The sequence below is a fragment of the Balaenoptera musculus genome, chromosome 10 (genome assembly GCF_009873245.2).
Source record: "Balaenoptera musculus isolate JJ_BM4_2016_0621 chromosome 10, mBalMus1.pri.v3, whole genome shotgun sequence".
In the NCBI taxonomy this organism is placed as follows: domain Eukaryota; kingdom Metazoa; phylum Chordata; class Mammalia; order Artiodactyla; family Balaenopteridae; genus Balaenoptera; species Balaenoptera musculus.
In genome coordinates, this window is record NC_045794.1 from 33,101,057 (window position 1) to 33,115,482 (window position 14,426).

At 35.6% G+C, this 14,426-nt stretch overlaps 1 protein-coding gene across 4 annotated transcripts in view; it reads right to left on the reverse strand.

Moving 5' to 3' along the window:
- Positions 1-14,426, reverse strand: part of YAF2 (YY1 associated factor 2) — a 65,863-nt gene that overhangs the window by 26,047 nt on the left and 25,390 nt on the right. The gene's annotated exons all lie outside the window — the stretch shown is intronic.

Sequence of the window (14,426 nt, forward strand, 5' to 3'; positions counted from 1 at the left end):
TAATTCAGAGTTTCCATATCTCATATTTAATCGCTCTGATGTGGCAAGGACTGAAAGATGTCTTAAAGTCTCCCATTACTGTTACATTTCTTTCTCTTCCTCCTTGAATTTATAGATTTCACTTTAAACACTTCAATGCTTCATCTTCGGAAAATAAAGATTTGTGGTTCTCTTCATATTGGTAACTGTATCCTTGATTATTACAAAGGGCCTCTCTTTTTTTTCACCTGATGTTTACTGCTTTTAATTCAACATTGTCTAGCAATACCATCCAATGATTAATTTTTTGTTTTTATTTGCCTAGTATCTTGTTTTGACTATCCATTTACCTCCAACCCCCTTAGTAATTCTGTTCTAGATGTTTCTAACATCAAGTGTGTAGCTGGGTTTTGTGTTTTATCTAATCTGAGTCTTGCTGAACAGCTGAGCTTATGTCATGGGCTTCTATTGTTTTAATAAGCACATATGATCTTGTTTCTATGTTTTCTGGGTCTGTTTTTCCTTTCATGCTCATTCTTTTTATCTTCCACCTTTTGCTACACAGTTATTCACATATTAAACAAATGTTTACTGAGCACCTACTATGTGCCAAGTACCATACTCAGTGTTAAGATCACAATGGTAAACAAAAAAGTTAGCTACATACATACAATTATAAACCGGTTTTGTTCTTCCCCACCCCAAATACCATTAGCAATTCTAATAGGAGTGGGCGTAGATAAGGCTTCCAAGGAAGATTGCTCACATGATCTGACATGCTCAGACTTAAATAATACGAAGGAGGTGCTCCAATGAAATAGTGGGAGAAAGATAATATTGGGCAGAAAGTAAGCAATGAGTGTACAAAGGTGGCAAAGCACTCAGTGGGCTATAGAAACTGAAGGAAAGGCTGAAGGATATTGAGCAAGGGGGAAGAACTACATGAGATTAAGAGGTAGAAAGGCCGTATCAGGTCTTCAAATGGGCCAAGTTAAAGAAAGAATCTTGGCTTTATTTTAGGTACAGGAGGTATCCTGAAATACTTTTAAATTTTAAACGTAGAGAATGAAGCATGACACATATGGAACTGAAGAGACCAAGTGGTACAGTATTAGAGTAGCCCTGACAGGAGACGGTGGTGACCTGGAGTAGTGGGCAAATGATGAAGATGGATCCAAAGATTTTAATCAAGGTAGTACTATCACTCTTCCTCTTACCCTTCTCCCAGTTCTGGAGTTATGTGGTCTACTTTGAGACCTATTCAAGATTACGTTTACATATATAATTTGGTTGTTTAATAAAAAGACATGCTACATAAACTCATTCATTCAGTAAATATTTATCAAATGTTTATTACCGCCAGGAAACATTCTAGGCATGGGAATATAGCAAGGAAGAAAAAAAATCCCTAGCCTCGCAGAGCTTACATGTTGTGAAATAAAATAAAACTAAGTCTTCTTTATGTATCTCATTATGTCCTACCATAATATTCTAAATTGGTAACATTAAAGCATTTTTTGATGTAGTACAGTCATTCATTCACTCAACAGACATTTACTAAACACCATCTATGTACCAGGTCCTACTCTACAGGTATACAGAAATATCCCCTCATGAGCACACATATTAACTGCTAGAGATAGGCACACACACACACTATATATATATATATATATATATATAAAATTTATCTGTATTATTATAAACAAGCATACACATATATATTATTATATGTGTGTATGAGTAGAAGGTAGGAGTAGAAGAAAAATAAAGCAGGGTATGGGAAGAAGCACGGAAGTGCTATTTTTCTGCAGGGAGATCAGGTAAGCACCTCTCATGAGGTTACACTTAAGCAGAGTCCTCAGTGAAGTGCAGGAGGAAGCCAAGCAGGTATCTAGATGTGAAACATTCCCGGAAAGGCAAAACCGACTGCAAAGGCCCTGAGGCAGAAGGCTGGTATGTTCAAAGAACACTAAGGTGACCAAAATGTCTGAACTGCAATGAGTGAGAGAGAAAATGGTAAAATCAGTCTGAAGAGGTGGCCAAGGACCAGACCATGCAAAGCCTTCCTTTTCTACAATGGAGATAACTTGGAATTTTATTCTAAGTAGGATGGGAAATGAAGTAGGATGTGAAGGTTCTGAATAGGAGAATAACATGATCTGACTAAAGTTAAAACCAAAATTACTTGGCTGCCCTACTTAGAATGGTCAAAATCTAGAACACTGACAACACCAATGCTGGAGAGGGTGTGAAGCAAAAGGAACTCTCAGGTACAGTCAGTTAAGAAGACAGTTTGGTAGCATCTTATAAAACTGAATATATTCTTGCCATACAATCTAGCAAGCGTGCTCTTTGGTATTTACCCAAAGGAGTTGAAAACTTATGTCCACACAAAAACCTACATATGGATGTTTACAGCAGCTTTATTCATAATTACCAAAACTTGGAAGAAACCAAAATGTCCTTCAATAGGTGAATGGATAAATAAACTGTGGTACATGCAGACAATGGAATACTATTCAGTGCTAAAAAGAAATGAGTTATCAAGCCACCAAAACACACGGAGGAATCTTAAATGCGTATTACTAAGTGAAAGAAGCCAATCTGAAAAGGCAAATACTGTATGATTCCAACTATATGACCTTCTGGAAAAGGTGAAAGTATAGAGGCAATAAAAAGATCAGTGGTTGCCAGGGGTTGGAGGAGGGAAGGATGGAATAGGCAGAGAATCGAAGACTTTCAGGGCAGTGAAGCTATTCTGCATGATGTTATAATAGTAAATACATGCCGTAATATATTTGTCCAAACCCACAGAATGTATAACACCAAGAGTGAATCCTAATGTAAACAATGGACTTTGGGAGATAATTATGTTTCAATATAGGTTCATCAATTATAACAAATGTACCACTCTGGTGGGGATGCTGGTAATGGGGGAAGCTATGCAAGTGTGGAGGCAGGGGATATATGGGAAATCTCTGTACCTTCCACTCAGTTTTGCTCTGAACCTAAAACAGCTCTAAAGAATAGTCTATTTAAAAAACAAAAACTGATTGCTTTAAAAGAGTGACTATAAGTGGTATGAATGACATATCCCTTTGCAAAACAGTCTGGGGGAGATTTTAAGGTAATGTCCTTCTTATAGTTTCCCAAGTCAATCACATCTAGAGTTTGTGGTCCACAAGGCAAGGCTTTGAGACATGAAGATCTATAATTAAATTCTGGCTCTGCTACTGTATGACTTCTGTTCTTATGTAAGTCACTTAACCTTTCTGGACACTGCTTTCTTGAGAAAATAATTACAATAATAACAGTCATTCTACAAAGGGGTTTGTGAGGATCAAATTAAAATGAGCACTGGAAACTTTAAAAAAAATTACCTGGCTGCTATTTAGAGACCAGATGGTAGGGGAGCAGAGAGTAATCACAGAAACCAGTTAGGAACTTACTACAATAGGCAGGCAGGAGATGATGGTGGCTTATATTAGGAAGGCAACAACAGAGTGTGCAAGAAGAGGCAGAATTCCAAATATATTTTGGAGGTACAGCAGACAGGATTTGTAGATGAATAGGAAGTAAAGGGTAAGAGAGAGAGTGAGGGGAGAGAGAATGTGTCATCAGAAAGGAGAAGGAATTTGGGGAGAGAAATCTAAGTTCAATTTTGCACATTAAGATTGAGACACCTAGGACTTCCCTGGTGGCGCAGTGGTTAAGAATCTGCCTGCCAATGCAGGAGACAAGGGTTCGAGCCCTCGTCCAGGAAGACCCCACATACCGCAGAGCAACTAAGGCCGTGTGCCACAACTACTGAGCCTGCACTCTAGAGCTCGTGAGCCACAACTACTGAGCCAGCGTGCCACAACTACTGAAGCCCGCGCACCTAGAGCCCGTGCTCCGCAACAAGGGAAGCCACCGCAATGAGAAGCCCGCACGCAGCAACGAAGAGTAGACTGCGCTCACCCCAATCAGAGGAAGCCTGCACGCAGCAACGAAGACCCAACGCAGCCAAAAATAAATTAATTAATTAATTAAAAAAAAAAATTGAGATACCTAGAAGACACGAAGTGGAGTTGCCTAAATAAGTGTCTAATGTTTCACACGCAAAAAAGTGGGAGATGTTTACATCTAACTTATTGAAAACACTCACTGTTTTACAGCCACATCTTAAACATGCATATGGTAAATAGCAAGACCTTCCAAATGCCAGTATCAGTTAAACTATTACACCAACAGGTGATTAAAACAAGACAGACACAGTTTTACCCCTTAGTTAGTTTACAGTTTAGTGTGAGAAACAGAAAAATACACAAGTAAGTAAAATATATGCACTATGGGAGACGTCCAAAATGGAGGAAGACATTTAGGCAGACATAAAAACTACCTTAACATCACCTATAAATAACACTCAAATGCTGCACTCACTACGCTGGGTGACATGCACTGACCATAATGGGTATTATGAACACAGTAGGGTTGGGAAGAAGATAGAATGGGATTGAGATTCTACTGGAAGGGAGATGGAGTAACAAAGAGGTAGGTTAAGAAAGACTGGAAACTCCAGACAGGTACGGAAGTTAAACAAAAATTAAGACAAGAAAACAGGTAGCCCAGGAAACCCCAGAATCTGAGCATTTATATATTCAGAGCCCAAGTAATCTCATGTTATAAGAATAAAGTCTGGCACTCTTTGAAATAACTTACAGAAGATTGTTCTGCTGGTACTGGGACATATGGATAACCATTAGAGGTTACAAATTCATTTACTGAGAATAATCTTCTTAAATGTCCCTCATCTAGGAAAGATGAAACCAAAAAGCTATTAAAATGTCAAGTCACGTGTCTTGTACCTTAGTTATGGCTTTATTTTGCAGTATGTTCATTCTCAAATAGTATCAACTAGGGGAAAAAATGGGTTGATTTGAAAATCTCTAAGCCCTTAGTATCTTAGAGAATGGATACTCAATCCCCATAAAGTAAGATGCTAAATCTCACCTCATAAAAAGGAAGTCTGCATGTAAGGAAACCTTCTGCTTCAGAGCAGTGACTTTGAACCAAGAAAGGAGAGGTTTGTTACCCCGCTGGGGTGAGGGAGATAACAATGACAATAATGTACAGTCGACCCTTGAACAACAGAGGGCTTAGGGGTGACCACCCCCATGCAGTCAAAAAACTGAATATAACTTATAGTTGGCCCTTTGTATCCAGGGTTTCTGCACATCCATGGATTCAATCAGTGGCAGAATGTGTAGTACTGCAGTATTTACTATTGAAAGAAATCCACGTACAAGCAGACCCATGCAGTTCAAAGGTCAACTGTATAATGCTACCTCCTATAGCCCATGTAGAAGATCTGAGTCTGATATTCCTATAGCCCATGTAGAAGATCTGAGTCTGATATTCTGATGAAAGGAGGAGCTGATACTCTGATTAAAAGCTTATAGGAAGGAAACTTTACAATTTATCTAAAGAAATTAAGTAGGTCTGGACATGAGAAAACATTACAGAAAGACCTAAATGGTCTGTCAAATTTAGGAATGCATAGTAGGGTTTCAGGTTACCAATGATCAATAGTAAAGCTAAGCACCTATGAACAGGTGAAGCAATAAAAGAAAAAAAAATACTCAAAGCATCTTTAATGAGAAGTAACAGACGGAGAACTATATAAAACCAAATGTTTTTCAGATGCTCCAAGTCTGCACTGTACAATACGGAAGCCATATGTGGGTCCTGAGCACTTGAAATGTGCTAATCCAAATTGAGATGTGCTCTAAGTATAAAATACACCCCAGAATTTTAAGACTTAATATGAAAAAGATTGTGAAATATCCTGCTAAAAATTGAAAGGGTAATATTTTAGATATGAGTTACATTTTAATTTTTTAATTTAGCCACAAGAAATTTTAAAATTATATATATAACTCCCTTTCGTGGCTTGCATTATATTTCTATTGAACAGCGCTGTTATAAATTAGTCATGTTTAATGTGAAGCCTTAAGTTAATATGACTATTTTTAACATTTTCATTGAATTTAATAGTTTGTTCCTTTAGTACTAAATTCCACTTGGGTACATCCTGAATAAGATGATTTTAATGTGAAGAACAATGACAGCTTACCAGACTGTCCAGAAAACAGACTGAATCAAATACCTGGGGAGGGGCTTGAGCCAGCAGGATTGTTCCACCCAATGTTAACCAGGCTCTCTTCATGTTATCTCTGGCAAAAGGGTTACATAGTAAGAAAGAAGCACTATGTACACACAGAACAGAATTTGACCAGTAGTTTAGCCAAATCCATCCAGGATAACAATAAGCTTTGTTTTAGGATTTTTCTCAATTACAATTCTAGTATTAAACTTACAGTGTAAGATAAATATCTTTCACTGTGATTTATTCAAGCTTACCCATTCTTAGCAATTTTCAGATATTCAAATTCACCCTTTGGGGAAAGAGCTCACCTAATTTCAATTTGCTATAAAGGAAAACACACCTCTCTCATTAGGGTGAAAGGAAATAATTGTATTACTTTTTATGAGATACCATGACAGATTTTAAAAGATAGTGGAATTCTCATAAACACTAATACCATCTGGAAACATTCCATGGTCCATCTGGAAACTTAAAAACAATGTTGTTTTAGGAAATAAAGAATTTCACAAACAAGATACAGAACATAAAACTTTTACAAGATAGCACTGACTCAAAGACAGAGAATGCAATATCTGAGAAAAACAATTGAACTATCCCAATATTAGAAGACTACTAATTTTAAAAAAATGTATTGGACTCAGCACAAAGAAAATTATATTGGATTTTAGAGATCCAATATTTCCTACAGATTAAAATATTTCTCAAGTCAGAATTCTTTGGCACAAAACAATTCAAGACTTCATATATAATTCTCAGTCAAACTGCCTTAGACTTTGGTAATCAGTGGAAGAAATGGAACCAGTGGAAGATACCCTAGATGACTTAAGGAGAACTTTGGGCTCAGGTGCTAGTTGATTTTGAGAGTGAAGTGTCAAAGTGCATTCATTTCAACATCCAGGGGTCTACTAAGCACAAGGTATTAAACTAAGTTTTGGAGATATAATGGTGAACAAGCTACAATCTCTGACCATTATAGAATTTACTCTCTCATAGTTTTGTAAAAGAATAAGAAGTAGGATTGCCATCAATATTTCATTGCCCGTTTCTCTTGCCCCAACTCAAGACATTTCCCCCTTCTCCTATTTGTATATGGAAGGGAAAGGGTGGGGATGGATAAACAGGGAAGAAGAGACAGGGACATAACATACTGAATTAAAAGTATTTTTCTCATCTCTTTCCCTGTTCAACTCTGAACTCCTTAAAGAGAGAGGATGAAACCACCCTATCACCAGCACCTAACCCAGGGTCTGGCACTTATCTGCTGCTCACTATCCCAGAACTAGACTAAATTATAGCCATTTTGCTAGGGCCACTGCTTTTTTCTTTTTCTATATAACCAATACCAAGAATAAATAAAGATTAAAACAATAAAGGTCAATCTTTCCAGTGTTTCCTTTTACAAAAATAAGCATATACATACATTAAGTGCAGATGTTTAAAAGCTATAATGTACATATTACTTCACTTATATTACTTTTATAGGAAGGAAAAACACGCAGTTCCATAAGCTAGTTTCTTTTTACCACTAACATTAAGATCTCCCTCACCTCCCAACCCCATCCAGAGGTAACAACTACCATGAGTTTGGTGTAAATGAGATCATATTGTATGCATCATTCTGCAATACCTTTTCCTTGCATTTATGAGGTCTCTCCATATTTATAAACATCAAAAGGTGGCATGGCATAGTGGACTCTGGAGCCAGGCCCCTGAGGTTCAATCCTAGCTTTGAATCCCAGCTCTGCTATTTACTACCTATGAGAGTAGGTAGGGTTATTGACCCCTCTATGCTTCAGTATTCCCATCTATAAAACGGAAATAATGACAGTACCTATTTCTAAGTTCTCATGAGGACTAAAATACTTAATGTTTATAAAATGCTTAGAACAATTCCTGGGCATAGACAGTAGAATCTGTTTCTTAAATTTAAAAAAATCACGGACAATAACCTAATCATAGACCTAGATAATTCTTCATTAAGTAACTATTTTATATCTTATTTTATTTATCCATGCCTCTTATTGTAGACATTTAGATTTTTTTCCAAATGAATATCCCTGCATAAATCTCCCTGGGCAAATGTGCAAGTTTCTCTAGACTAATACCTTGAACAGTAATTGCTGGATACTAGGTATGCACATTTTAAATTGTGTAACACTTATCTGATCCTGAGCTTTGCAATCTAATGAGTGAAAATCGATGGTTCATAAGCTTTTAACTACATTTCCCTACAAATGAGGCTAAGCATCTTCTCAGTCCAATTTCCAGTTTCCTCTGCTGTAAATTGCCTTACTATCCATTGTTCATTTTATTTGTATCACCTATAGTACCTCTTTTGATCTTTACATATTCTGGACACAAATCCACTGGACATTACAGACATTATACATATCTCCCAGATGTGACATTATGTTTTAGTTTGGTTTATGATGCCTTACAGTAAACCTAAGTTTTTCTTTTTGAGGTAGTCAAATCCTTGATGGTTTTTTATCCTTGAAGGTTCATTCTTTTTTTCTTGACTTGTTAAAGAAGGCCTTACATATCCTAAAGATACATATTCTTCTATACTTTCCTCTTTTTTAAAAACAGTTTCTCATGTTTAGTGTTAAATTTAACTGGAATTTATTTCTGCATATGGTCTTAAGTAGAAATCTAGTTTTCCCCCATATAGAAAAACCAATTCAACAGTCCACATTTTCTTTCCCTGCTGATAGAAAATGCCATCTCTAGCACCTACCAACTTCTCAAATATATATGGATCCATTTCTGAACTCTCTATTGTTATATTAATCTGTCTTTTCCTGTATTAAGACTATACTACTTTAAATACCATAAAGCTTTACTTTTCTTTGAGGTATAATTTATATAAAGTATACAAGTACTCAAGTACTATGTACAGCCTGATTTTTAAATATGTATACCCCTGTGTGATCCAACTCAGACCAAGATATTAACATTTCTCATGCTCCAGAATGCTCCTCATACCCCTTCTCAGTCAGTACCGTGCTTCCAAGATAACCACTATTCTGATCTCGATCACCACAGATTAGTTCTGTTTTTGAGCTTCCTAGAAATGAAATCATACAATATGAACTCTTTTGTGTCTCACTTCTTTTGCTCAACATTTAGTCTAGAAGATTCACCTCATGTTGTGTGTAGCAGTTTATTTTTTTTCATGCTATGTAGGATTCTATTCTAAATATCATAATTTTAAGATTAGTCTAGATATCCAACAGCGCAACTCCCTCTTCCTTGTTCTTTTTCTTCTTTCAGAGCTGTCTTGGTTATTCATGTGCCTTTACTTTTGTATATGAAGGTCATTTTCCACCAAAAAAGAAAAAAAAATCCTACTGAGATTTTTGTCTGAAATTACATATAAATCACAGAGAAGTTAATTTTTTAGCAATATTTATACTTCCCACTAATAATTATAGTATATCCTTTTATTCATGTCTAATTTTATGTCCTTCAATAAAACCTTGGGTACTTTATAGAATTTGCTGTAAAAGAGGTATTTTTCATTTTCTAACTGGTTGTCGTCAATTTGAATGTTGAGCTTGTATCCAGTAACATTGAATTCTCTTATCAGTACAGTCTGTTGATTTTCTAAAAAATTTTTTCTAGGGATATGTTCATCTCATTTTTCTTCCTTTCCAATCCTTTTGTATTTTATTTCTATTTTTTTCTTATTAGTAGAGATATATTTGTCTTATTCCTGATGTTAAAGGGAATGTTTCTAAGGTTTCGCCATTAAGCATGACACTTGCTGTTTGAAAGACAGCCTTTACTGGAAGAAAAAAGTTCATTTCTCTTCATGGTTTGAGGGTTACCTTTTTAAAAAACATTAATGAGTGCTGAGTTTTATCATATACTTTTACCAAATCTTTCAAGATTTTTTTCCCTAAATCTTACTGTATAAATTACACTGATATAATTTTCAAATATTGAACTATCCTTACATTCTTATCTTAAAATTTTTCAAGAAAAAATAAAATAATAAAATAATAAAATTTTTATCTCTGTTCATAAATGAGATTGAATGTAATATATTTTCCCTTGTATATTCTTTTCAGTTTATGTTTCAAGGCTAAATTTGTCTGATAAACAACAGGGCAGCTCTCTCTCTTTTTCTATTATCTGGGTCAGTTTGTATAAAATTGGGATTACCTGTTCCCCATAAGTATATGTGAAATTATGATTATAAAATCACAATTAAAACTACTCCTTCTGATACTACTTCACACCAATTTTAGGATGGCTTTAATCAAAAAGAGAGATAGGGCTTCCCTGGTGGCGCAGTGGTTGGGAATCTGCCTGCCAATGCAGGGGACACGGGTTCGAGCCCTGGTCTGGGAAGATCCCACATGCCGCGGAGCGACTGGGCCCGTAAGCCACAACTACTGAGCCTGCGCGTCTGGAGCCTGTGCTCCGCAACAAGAGAGGCCGCGATAGTGAGAGGCCCGCGCACCGCGATGAAGAGTGGCCCCCGCTTGCCACAACTAGAGAAAGCCCTTGCACAGAAACGAAGACCCAACACAGCCAAAAATAAATTAATTAAAAAAACAAACAAACAAAAAAAACAGTGAGGTGTGCAGGATGATTCTTTAAATAAAAAAAAAAGAGAGATAATGAAAATGTTGGTGAGGGTGTAGAAAAACTAGAACCTTCATATATTGCTGGTGGGGAAAAAAAACGGTACAGCTGCTCTGGAAAACAGTCTGGTAGCCCCCCAAAAGGTTAAACAGAGTTACCACATAACCCAGCAATTCTACTCCTAGGTATACACCCAAGAGAAATGAAAACACATGTTCACACAAAATCTTTCACACAAATGTTGGTACCAGGACTATTCATAACAGGAAAAAAATCCAAATATCCATCAACTGATGTGGTATATCCACACAATGAAATACTATTTGGTTATAAAAAGGAATGAAGTATATTGATACATGCTATAACATGGCTGGACCTTAAAAATATTATGCTAAATGAAAGAAGTAAACCACAAAAGGCCATATACTGAATGATTCCATTGTGTGAAATGCGTAGAACTGGCAAATCTATAGAAACAGAGAGTAGATTAGTGGTTGTCTAAGGCTTGAGGGTTTGTGGAGAATTGGGACTGACTGCTAATAGGTACATGGTTTCTTTCTGAGGTGATGAAAATATTCTAAAATTGACTGTGGTAATGACTGAACAATTCTGTAAAAATATTAAAAACCATTAAATTGTACATTTTAAATGGGTAGGTGGTATGGTTTATGAACTATAGCTCAATTAAGTTGATATTTAAAAAAACTTCTTGGGGAAATTTACTATAGCTTCAATGTCTTAGTGGTTTTTAGTTTCTATGGATTTTCTTTTTCTTGTACAATTTTTGAATGATTTTTTCCCTAGAAAACAGACCATTTCACCAGGTTTTTAAATTTTATATACACATAAATTAATAGTAATTTCTTATGGTTTTAAAAATTACAATTACTATTTGTAATTATATCCCATTTAATAACTTTATTATTTGTGTCACCTGCTTCTTGGTGAGTACTTCCAGAACTTAATCAACTGAAAAGAACCAGCTTCAATTTGAATGAACATTGCTACTATTTCTATTGTTGATTACTTTCTATTTCATCAAATTCTACTTTTATTTTCATTTCCTCTTTCCTTCTTTCTTTGGTTTTACTTTTTACTTTTTTTAGTTTTTTGAGCTGTATATCCGGGTCACTTATTTTCTTTCAACCTAATACATGCATTTAAGGTTATACGTTTACCCCTAAGCACCACTTTTCTTATATCCCTCAAGTTTTGATACAATGCTTTTGTTGTGATTCAGTTCTAATTATTTCATAATTTCCACTATTTTTTTTAATCCTTCAAAATTCTTAGTCATCTTTTCTTCAATATTGCTTCTCTACAATTCTCTGTATTCTCTCTTCTGGAACTCTAATTAGACATACGTTGGAGCTTTTCAATCTATTCCTAAGGTGTCTTAGTTTTTCTTTTCTATTTTTCATCTCTTTATCTCCCTGTACTCTAGTCCTGGAAGAGTTAACCAGTTTTATCTTGAAATTAACAACTTCTCTCTTTAGCTATGTCTAATCTTCTATTTTGCCCAATGATTTTTTAAAATTTATTTATTTATGTTTGGCTGCATTGGGTCTTTGTTGCTGCATGTGGGCTTTCTCTAGTTGCGACGAGCATGGACTACTCTTCGTTGCGGTGCATGGGCTTCTTGCTGTGGTGGCTTCTCTTGCTGCGGAGCACGGGCTCTAGGCGCGCGGGCTTCAGTAGTTGCAGCGCACGGGTTTAGTTGCTCCGTGGCATGTGGGATCTTCCCAGACCAGGGATCGAACCTGTGTGCCCTGCATTGGCAGGCAGATTCTTAACCACTGCACCACCAGGGAAGTCTCCCAATGATTATTTTATAACTAGATATATTTTTCATTTTCAAGATTTCAATTGGTTAATTTATATATCTACATATATTTTTTTCCTGATTGCTCTTATTCAATTATAATGGAATATGCTCTGAATAATAAAAAAGGAATAGATACACTTTAATCTAATATACTTTTAGGTGAAATGTTCTTTGAAAAGTTCTCCATTATAAAATTCTTCTTTAATGTCAAAAAAAAAATACTTCTTAAGAGCTCTCTTGACTGCTGTTCTACCGAATGTTATCCCACTGTGCCTACCTGCATCAAGGCATGGAAAGAATAAGTCCTATTATTGCCATTTTAGAATTAGAGAAACTGAAGCACAATAAAGTTCTTTATAAAATACTTTCTCCCCAACTTTTCTTTGAAAAATATCAGAGCCACAGAAAAGTTGAAAGTACAATGTATACCACTGTACCCTTCACCTAGATTTAAAATTGTTAAAATTTTCCAGATCTGCTCTCTCTCTCCTTTTCTCTCTCTTTACATACACATATCACCACATCCAGATACCCACACATTTTTCTTCTGAACTCATCATGATATTTCACTTCTAAATATTTCAGCATGCATCTCTAAAGAACAAGGGCATTCTCATACCATATCACACTAAAAAAACCAGGAGACTGAAGAGTCGGCAGATTCAAATCAAACACTTAAATCATCTGACTAACTGTTCTTCATTTTGGCTTGTCTAATTGGACCTGAAGTGGTTCTCTGGTGATTATTTAGAAGTGACACTCAATCTGTCAAAAAGCATTTCCTTCCTTCAGTGACCTTGAAATCAGATTTCATTTACTGCTTCATCAGACAGGTATCTTAAATCCAAGCATTTCTGAAAAAATCAAGCAATAATCTTCTAAGATATTCCAACCTCAAAAATCAAGTATACTACTACACAGAGTCTTAAAGTGAATACAATCGAATTAACACTCTCAAAGCTATACATTCTTTTCTAATGTGCAATGGAAGTTTAATAAAGTGTATTAAACAATTATAATTTCACTATACCAGCTTTGAAGGAAAAAAGTTGTTGTTCTTAAGAAAAATATACAGTACAAACAGGATTGATTAGCCAAATGAACCCGTTTTATAAATGAAAGAACTGGCAAGTATATTTGTGATTCTACATGAAAACTGATTTTTCAATGGGCACGATTTAATCTCAGTCACTAATGTTAGGAAGTAAGATAAAACACAATAAAATCCTATCCTTGCTCTCAAAGACCACACAAGTCAGCTTAAGAGTTTTACATCAGAAGAAATAACAATCAATACAACTTGAAGCTAATATTTAAAGCTAAACTGTGTCATACAGATAAGAATTATACCTACAATCACAGAAATATTTAAGATCAAACTACAATCAAATAACAGCTAATAAGAGAAGTTACTATGTGCCACTAAGCACTGTTCTAAGTACATTCCAAGAATTAGTTAATTCAATCCTCATAACAATCTCATTTTTCCACTGAAGAAGCAGAAATAACAGAGATGCCAGCATAAAAGGATTTATTTAAGGGGTAGGACCTGACCTCAACCTTAAAGTACAGAGAAGAAGAATGAAAAGAGGGTCATTTCAAGAAAATGGAAAAGCACAAGCCAAACCATAAATATGAGAAGTATCCTGGTAAGACCAAAACAAAAGTTTCAAATTGAAGAAATTAAGGCTGGATAAATAGGATGGGATTAGATTATGGGAGGCCCTAAGTGCCCAGCAAATGGATGAAATTTTATAAAACAGCAAGAGCACAGCACCACTACAGGTCTTTATGTGCTATAAGTGGTCTTTTAAAAATGGTAACCTGGTAACAATGCAGAATGAGTGAGAGAGAAATGGGAAGCAAGGAACTCTGTCC